Source organism: Elephantulus edwardii, unplaced genomic scaffold (genome assembly GCF_000299155.1).
Source record: "Elephantulus edwardii isolate Elephantulus edwardi_28Jun2011 unplaced genomic scaffold, EleEdw1.0 scaffold00033, whole genome shotgun sequence".
In the NCBI taxonomy this organism is placed as follows: domain Eukaryota; kingdom Metazoa; phylum Chordata; class Mammalia; order Macroscelidea; family Macroscelididae; genus Elephantulus; species Elephantulus edwardii.
The window spans coordinates 6048661-6058374 of NW_006399783.1; positions in this window are offsets into that span (position 1 = coordinate 6048661).

Here is a 9714-nt window from a genome sequence, read left to right on the forward strand (position 1 = left end):
CTCAGTGAGCATTTCCTCCCATGCATCTCTAAGCAGTTGCGTTGGAGTTTAAGTACTTGGGTACCATGGTGATGCAAGCTCTATAAATACTCCAGAGTGGCTTGTTTCAGCGAGCCTGTGGGTTACTGCACTTGCATTCCCCATCCCTGTTTCTCACCGGCCTCCACTTCTATTGGTGGGGTAAAAGGCAAAGAAAGCATTGCTTTGCAGGAACTCCCTCCCCAACACACACTCTTTCTCCTCTCCACACCCCCACCTCATTTCCACCTCCTCCTGCAGTGCATAACTCATTTCCTAGTTGGTGAAAGACAAAACAGTTCTTAGCCTCCAGTCCCCAGAGGACTCTGATGAGAGAATCAGAAATGGAGGAGCCACTCTACTTTTCCTGCCAGCCTCAGGGTAATCTCTAGCGTAGGAGAAATGCATTTTAGCTGATGAATGTGCCAGTTAGGACAAAAGGTGGGGAAGGGATTATCAAACAACACAGAGAGAAAAGTGCCTTCCACAGGAGCAGCTCAGCTGTTAAAGATCCTTACCCTTCAACCTAGCAGATCAGATTGACAGCCATTACTGGGAGAGCGGCCAAGGATCAGGGTGGTGTCTCAGGTCCTTCCATGGTGCAGAATAGCAAATATATCATGGACCATCAAAAGAATGAGCAAATCCTTCTTGGAAGAAGTGCAAGCAAAGTGTTCCTTAGAACCCAGCATACTTTGGCGTGTTGGCAGAAGGGGTAGTTCCTGGAGAAAACTATCGTATTACGAAAAGCAGAGAGTCAGCAAAAAAGAGAAAGACCGTTAGTGAGATGAATGGACACAGTGACTGCAAGAAAGGGTTTAAGAGTGGCAGAGATCGTGAGAACCGCATGAGGTAAGACAGGGTTTCATTCTGTTGTACCTATGGTACCTGCTTGACAGCACCTAAGAGCAGGTCCTTCCGCTAAAGATTCAAGAGCACACAACAATAGTGCTCTCTCATCAAGTTTGCCAATGACGGGCGTTAGATGGGTCTTCTGCCACCGTAGGCCTCCTCCAAGCACTCCAAAGTGGAAATGTAACTCAAAAAAATTAAGATATCGAAACAAGTCTCCTCCATGTCCTCTGTGCTCCTCTATCTCCTTCCAACTAGACTGTTGCCCTCCTTGCTAGGCATTCAGTAATCCTGGCAATTCACTAAAAAATAAAAACCCAGTACAAGGAGATGAGGCTGAATCTTGGCTTTATTATTTACTGTGACTACTGTGTGGATCACAACAAGCTGTGGCTGACTCTGAGAAGAATGGGAATCCCAGAACATTTGATTGTGCTTATGTGAAACCTATACTTGGACCAGAAGGCAGTGGTGAGAACAGAGCAAGGAGACATTACATGATTCAAAATCAGAAAGGGTGTACACCAGGGATGTATCGTATTTCCATACCTTTTCAATCTATGTGGAGAACAGATCATCCGGGAGGCTGGGCTCTATGAGGAGATATGTGGCATCAGGATTGGAGGAAGACTCATCAACAACTGGCGTTATGCTTGGCTCCACAACAACACTAAAGCTGTTTACAATCTCTATCTCTTCACAATCTATAATAATACTGCCAGTTGGCCCAGTGGGGAGAATCTTTATTTTCTTGATGTTGAGCCTCAATCCTTCTGCAGTAAGTGTGTCAGGTCCCCCTCAGTTTCAGCAAGCAGCGTTGTGTCATCTGCATAACACAAGTTGTTGAGTCTTCCTCACAAGGGAGAAGATTGCCCATCTTTCTCAATAGACGCTGCTGGTAGATTTGAACCACTAGCAAGTCTCAGCTCTTTAGTTAGCAGCTATGCCACCAGAACTTCCTTTCCAAAAACTAGTCAGTGAAAAGCCTATGGATTACAACTGTCCAACCCCATCTGTGCATAAGCTCAAGTGAGTTGACAACTTGACAGTAACATGCTAATTTTATTTGCCATCACCGTGTTAAGCAAAGAAAACCCTTCTAGAAATAAATAGGAAATGACTTCTTTTTTAATTAATTAAGAGAGAGAGAGTGTGTGTGTGTGTGTGTGCACGCGTGCAAATAGGATCTGACTGGTACAGGAAGAGGTTGCCTGTCAGACGAAGCTTCAGTATCCTTGCCTCCAAAGAGCAGCCAGCCTGGTTTCACCCTCTTTTCCTGGCAGTCTATGGTGTATTCAATACTTTTCACCAGCACCACAGCTCAAAGGCATCATTATCTTTCTATCATATATATTTGTTCCCATTCCAAAGAAAGGTGACCTGACAAAGTGAGGAACCAGTTGCTCCCTAGAGGCAAGGATCTGGAAGCTGCATCTGACATACTTTGGGCATGTTGCCAGAAGGGACTGTCCTTGGAGTGGGTCATGATTCTTGGAAGGGTGGAGGGACAGCTGAGAAGAGAAAGACCCTCGATGAGATAGATTAACACAGTAACTTGGGTAACAGAGGTAGGTGTGTTAGAGACAGTGATACTGGCACCAGTTGGGTTCAGAGCCGTTGTACAATAGGGTCACTATGAGGTGCAAGTGACTTGATGGCACATTACAACTCTCTAACAGCTAATGACTGTATTTCTCTATGTGTTAGCTGGCCATTAGTATGCCTTCTTTGATTATTTTTTTCATATATTCTGCCCATTTTATAAATGAATTAGCATTTTCTTGTTGATTTGTTGGAATGTTCTAAATATTTTAGATATAAGCCTTCGTCAAATATGTAATTTCTGTTCTTTTCAAGACTGACTTCTCCCTACCAACTTTCTCCATGAAATATACTCGCTGATCTTCCTGAACTCTCTACAATGCACATGGAAGGAAGCGTTTCTTCTTTATCATTGCCAGGCAGCTAAAGATGTACAAGGATCTCTCTCTTTGCCAAAAGAAAAAAAAAACCACCACACATATTTCTTGGGAAAAGTGCAACCAGCGTGTTCCTTGAAGGCAAAGATGATGACGCTTCATCTCTCATACTTTGGACATGTAACTTGTTGTTGTGTTTCATTGAGTAGAAATTAACCCATAGCTGACATCACCCATCTTTCTCTTCTGGAGCACCTGGTGGATTTGAACTATGTCCCTTTGGACTTGCAGCACAGTTTCTTACACTTGGCCACCAGAGCTCCCTTGGACATGTAGCTAGGAGAGGCTATTACTTGGAAAGGGACTACATGCTTGGAAAGATGGAGGGTCAAGGAAAGAAAGACCCCCCTCCCCCATGAGATGGACTGGTGAACAGTGACTGTGGCAAAGGGCTCAAATGTGTCAGAGATGATAAGGACAGGGATCAGGTCTGTTCATAGGGTCGCTATGAGTCATACTTGACAACATCTAATAACAGCTCAAAAATGATATAAACTGTTTTGTGTTTCTCACAAATCACCTGGATGTGAGAGCAAATGAAGAAATGCTTAGGCCTGGACCACCCTCTGTGCTTGGCTCCCAACACAGGCTATGCCCAAAACTCCTTCCATAAGTGGTCAGGCACAGGCCCAGCGTGAAGGCCTAAGAGGCCTCGGCCTCGTCTTCCAGTCTTCAGATTCCTGCAGTTCAGTCACCTGGGGAATAACTTCCACTCAGCCTATCATGTGGCTGAGCTGGTTTTACCTTTAATCCCTTTCAAGTTTGGCTGCAGCCTCCTCACAGAATGCCTGGAGATGATTCACAGGCCATCACATGGGCAGGCAATCATCTGTTTTATTACCTCACCAGAAGTTGCAACTTCTGGGAGATAACCTAGGATTCTTTTGTTGTGGGCAGGGCTTTGAACAGGTTCATTCCAGTTTGGCCCCTGCTGAGAATTTGCATTTCTACCACAGATATGTAAGCATATGAATCACTCAGGAATCTGTAAGAATTATCTGAGGATCTTGTTAAAATGCAGATTCTGATTTATTATCTGTTATGTGGAAACTTAAATTCTCATTTGAGGGTCTAGCCGGATTGAACTGGTTAAAAGCCCACTTCATAGGTTTGAGGTGGGAAGTGAGAAAGAATAAAAGATCAAATTGAGGAGTCAAGTTCTGCTCTGGCCTAACTCGCTCATTGCTGTCTGAACCAATGAGGTTATTATCAAATCAGCTCATAATCACAAGGGAGGAGTTTGCTCATTTCTTTTCTGTGTATTTCTCTTTGGTGGGTTCAAATTGCCAGTCACGGTTTTTGGGTTAGCAGCACAATGCTATAGAGCATGCTACCAGAAATGCCTCTTTGGTCTCTAGCCAGGTCTTCCACTCAATAACCTACTCGTAGTAACCCTCCAGGGAGATCTCGTGGCCTAGTGGCAGGAAGTTGCGCTGCAATCCTGAAGGCATGGGATTCGAGGCCACCAGCTGCTCTGCAGGAGGAAGACAGGCAATTTCCTTCTGTGTGTGGTTAACTGCTTCTGAAAACCCATTGGACATAATAACAGCAACAGCGACCCTCCAGCGTGCTTCCAAGGCTGCAAGTCATTAAAGGAGGAGAATGCCCAGCAGTCTCCCTCAGAGCTGGTGGATTCAAACTATTAACTTTTCAGTTAGCAGCTCAACATGCCACCAGAACTCCTTCTAAAGGAATAAGCCAGTGGAAATGCCAGTGCTTTGCACAGGAGCTCTGGTGGCAGTGTGCATTCTGATGGTGGGTCTGCAGTTTGAATCCAGCAGCAGCAGCAGCAGCAGCTCCTAGGAAAACAGATGGGCAGCTTTCTTTCTGTAAAGATTTATGGCCTCAGAAAGCTGATAGAGGGTTGTGATAAATCCAATTCAACTCTGGGGGGGGGGTGTGTGATTTGTGGATTTAGTGCTTTGCACATCTAAACTGAAAAGTAAATCACATCTGGCAGCCTAGAAGTCATTTATTTCCCCTGCATATTCAGCCAACCACTGAGAACGCCCAGAGGATAACAAGATGACAGATGAAATCATTGATTGGAAGGATTGTCACAAGCAGTCATGTACAATATTTGCTTTGTGATTTGGGCAGAAAACACTTCATTGATCCACATTTAACAGAGGTGTGCTTGCTACTAGGCATAGTAACCCAAACACACCATCACAGAGCCTAGAGATGGTGGCTGATCACTGAACACCAAGCCTTTCGCATCTGTCATCTCACTGGGTTCTTAACACCAGTCCTAAGGATTGGTTTAGGAGCCCTGGTGGTGCAACAGCTAAGCTGGTGGGTGCTAGTTGATGATTTGACCCCACCAGCTGAGCTGCTCCATGGGAAGAAGGGTGGAAGTCGGATTCTACAAACATTAGAACCCTGGGGATCCCACGAGGCAGTTCTCCACTGTCCTATAAAATTGCTGTGAGTCAGAATTCATTTGACAGCAACCAATTAAGGAGTCAATAGCATCATGTGATTCTCCCCCACCCCAGATCTGAGACTGAGAGTTACTTGCTAGAAAATAGGGCTGATTCTAGAATAGACTGATGTAAGAGCACTTGCTCTCAGTGAAAAGATTATTAAACAAACATCAAAGTCATATGCTTACATTCTATTATTTTTTGTTTTTAGTTATTTGTTTCCAGGCATACAGATCTTGTTTCCAGTCATACAGATCTTGTTTCCCAGTCATACAGATCTTGTTTGATAACATTTCACCACCCCTTTTTGCCTTCTCCCCACCCTCCTCTTCATTCAATCAATTCCTATTCAGATTGTTAGTTGCAATACACATATTGTCCATTCATTTCAGGTTGGCCTTCCCATCCCCTAATTCATTAGTGACCCTTGCCTATTCATTCTATTCCTGCTGTTTTCCTGTGCCTAAAATTCTTATTTTTAAAATAGACATCTTGTGTAGTATATGTCCTTTTGTGACCGAGTTATTTCACTCAGCCAAATTTCCTCTAAACTCAGTCATGTATAGTGTTTCAAGAGTTCTTCATTGCTTACATTCTCCTTTGATGAGTGGTGTTTGGAGTCTTAAAAGTTCTTGAGTGCCAATCTGAGCTCTAACTACTGGTCTTTATTCATCTATAAGAAAGAAGGAAATAAAAACTTTAAAGAAACTAGGCTACAGGATGTTGTTGTTGTGTACCATCAAGTCGGAACTGACCCATGGCTATCCCTCCAGCAAATTTTCAGAGGCAGTTAATTGGAGAAGAGGAGACTGCCCATCCTTCCATGGAGCAGTTGGTGGATTCGACCACATGCCTTCAGATTTGCAGTGCAGTTTCTTACCACGCGATAAATAGTTTATATTATTATTTATGTTATTGCTATGTGCTGTTGAGTCAGAACTGATTCATAGCTGACTGGAGTGAATTTTCAGAGGTACTAAGTCTCACGGAAGGAGACCGCCCATCAGTTCTGTGGAGCAATGGGTGGATTCAAACTGCGTGCCTTTGGGCTGGCAGCACAATTCCTTACATAATAAATTAATCTAACTTGCATCCTCAGTCCCTGGTACCAGGGTTAACAAATCAAAGATGAGTTGGGGAAATCGGCTGTCAAGGACTTCTCTAGGGTACTAAAGAACAATGATGTCAGTTTAAAGACCAAGGTGTGCTTGATCCAAGCTATGGTGTTGTCAGTTGTTTGCTATGCATCTATGCATCTGAAAGTTGGACAGTGACTAAGGATGACAGAAGAAGAATCTATCCTTTTGAGTTGTGGGGCTGAAAAAGATTCCTGAATATCCCATGGACTGCCAAGAGAAGAAAAAGGTCTTGGAGAAAGTGAAAGCAGCATGCTACTTGGAATCAAGGATGATGAAACTCTGCCTCACTAACTTTGGGTCTGTTGTTATTGGGGTCCGTCTCTGGAGAAGGATATCGTGCTTGGAAAGGTGGAGGGTCAGAATAAGAGACGGATTGACGCATGACTGTAACAATGGGTGCAAGAATATCAGAGGTGGTGAAGATGGCACAGCATAGGGTTCAGATCCGTTGTTCAGAGTTGCTATGAGTTATGGTTGACTCCATGGCTTATAACAACAGCAGTGACAAGGCCACCCGAGCTCCCCTATGACCTACAGTGAATAGTGGAAGCTGGATGTCATTTAGTTCTTCTGGTCTTCCTGACCTATGATCTTATCTATCCTCCCCCAGAACAACTGATGGATTTGAACCTCATGCCTTTGGGATTGCAACACAGCTTCTTATCACTAGGCCACCACAGCTCTCATCCTGAGATCAGAAGAATAAAATGTTGTCCAGCTGCACTCCTCACCATACTATTCAGGGCCACAAAAATGGATTCTGATAAAATGGGAGAAGAATGTTGAACAGAACCTCAAATTCCTTCAAAAATTGAGCAAAACAGAAAAAGACCTACTGCTCTAGTTGTGACTGGAGAACTCTCTGAGACAGTGGCCCTGTCTCAGACCCCAAACTGTAACTAACCCCTGAGGTCATCTTGGAGCTTAACTAATAAATTGACTAAAAACAAAAACAAAATTAATATCACACTTATACACAGTACTCTATTAAAAAAGAAAAGTATGAGACCAAATGGCCAGCAACTTTTAACCAGAGATGAGAATCTAAGAGTCAAGAAGACTATATTAAAAAAAAAAAAAAAAAAGAAGACTATATTCATGAAAATGGGGCAACCAGGATAGGAAAAGTGAAAATGATGAAGCCGTTTGAATAATGGCATCAATACCACTCAACACTTGTGTAGAAATTATTAAAGGTGAGTCTAAACTGCTATGTAAACCTTCACTGAAAATATTTAAAAAAAAATCAACAAACATTTGTCAGCATACATAATATTCCAGATCTAGATAATGGGTAAATCTTACAGTTATGGTGTAATTATTTTTTTTAAAAAAAGAAATACAGTTACGCTGTAATTTTTTAAAAAAAGAAAAAAAAAAGTAGTGTAACTTAATGGTTGAAAGCATGGGTGCTGAAGTCAGAAAGACCTGGACCCAACAGTCTTGTTGACCACTGAGTCAGAACAGACTCATAGCTGACATTCCTGCAGGTTGTCAGAGGCAGGAAGTTGCCCAGGAGGAGACTGTGCTTCTTCCTCTCCAGGAGTAGTTGGTGGATTTGAATTTCAAGTCTTTGGGTTGACAGCACAGCTCCTCACCACTAAGCCACCAGAGCTCCCACTGCTGCTCTGCTCCTTAATCTCACAAGCCGGGGCAACCCAGCATTTTATAGCCTCAATCTTCTCATATTAAAAAAAGGTATAATAGCATTCCCTACTCCAGGGGGGTTTTGTGAAGACTAAATATGATCATGTATGTCAGTCAAAATCACAGTGCAGGCTTCGTTTTTCACTACTGCCCAAATCAACACTTGGAAATGTTTATATTCTGAAGGCTTAGACAAAGCAGAGAAAATTGAGATGATTGTAGGTACATAAATAGATGTAAAAACTCTACAGTGCTGGGGGATCAGCCTGAGGCACTTCCTGGACTTCTGTGCCTGGCCCTTTGGAAAGGTAGGAAGAGGAGGGTGAGTCAAATATAGCCCTAAGTCTGGCTGTAGGGAAATACCCAACGTTACAGAAAGCTTTTGGAAGAATTCACCATGGGGAGTTTTCTCTATCAAGAGACGACTGAGACCACAAACAAGCATGTGACTCCTCCCTTGCGCAGCCCACCCTGGCCCAGCCTGCGCATGATGTCTGCTGCTCTGGAAGACGAGAGAAGAATCCACCACACTAGGCTTCATTTCCCCACTGCAGCTTTGCACCATATGTTCCAGCTCTGCCCTCCCCCAAATGGTTAAACATGTATTTGGGAAACGCAGCCAGGGGACGTGCAAGTGCAAAGCCAGCCGACCCATAACTCAATCATGCTACTTTTTTTTTTTTACATTTATTTTTTATTATCCTCTCAAACAACATGCTTTCTTTCTAGTCTAGGGTTTGTTAGTGAAGGTTTGTTTTCTTAAAAGAAAAAAAATCTTTATTTTATTTTTTTTCCCAAATGAAATAGACCTTTTTCTTCCTTCTTTTGCAAAACCAGCTAGAGCTCCTCTCTGCCGCCAAAGGCTCACGGGCGACAGCGCCACGTGAAGCTCCTAACCCACAGCCTGGCACAGGCAAGAACTCAATTTAGCTAACAACAACATCAGTACCATTATTTGTACGAAGCGTTTCCCTGACACCCTCTGGAACTCCTCCTGAGGGAGGAGATTTATAACACTTCTAATTTTAGGGACCCTAAGGAGACAGAACTACACTTGCAAGATGGGGGGGGGAACTGAACCCTCTTGGGGAGAAGAATTGAATAAGAAGGAGACAGATGGCCGTGTTGGGGGAAGGGACCGGAGATCCTGGAAAACTTATGTTCCCCGATTTGCAAGAATGTTACCATTTAACCACTTCTTGTCTGCCTCTAGATTCTAAAAAGCCAAGAAAAAGGGAGTTGTGAGATTGGGGGCACCTGTGCTGAGATCTTGGCCATTCAGGTGGTGGGAGCCACCAGCATGAGGAAGCAGAGGTGCAACCTCATGGGGCTCCAAAGTCTGAATCCGGGGCTCAGGTGAGGGGCGTCTTCATTTAGCTAGCAAGGGCAGCGAAGGGGTGGTCGACGCTTCGGACTGTCCCACGAGGGGGCGCGTCCCCGGCCTTAGGATCCGCCCTCGCGGCGCTGGACGCTGGGAGGGGACCCGGGAACCCAGGAGCTCGGCGCTCCGCCTCCTGTTTCCGGGGCAGCGCGGCTACCTGCACCGCCCGAGCCGCACCTGGCGGAGGCAGAAGTCACACACTCAGCGGGCGCAGAGCGGCGGAGTGCAGAGGAGGGGACCGCGCCGGCTCGCGGGGAGAGGCGGCGGCGGGA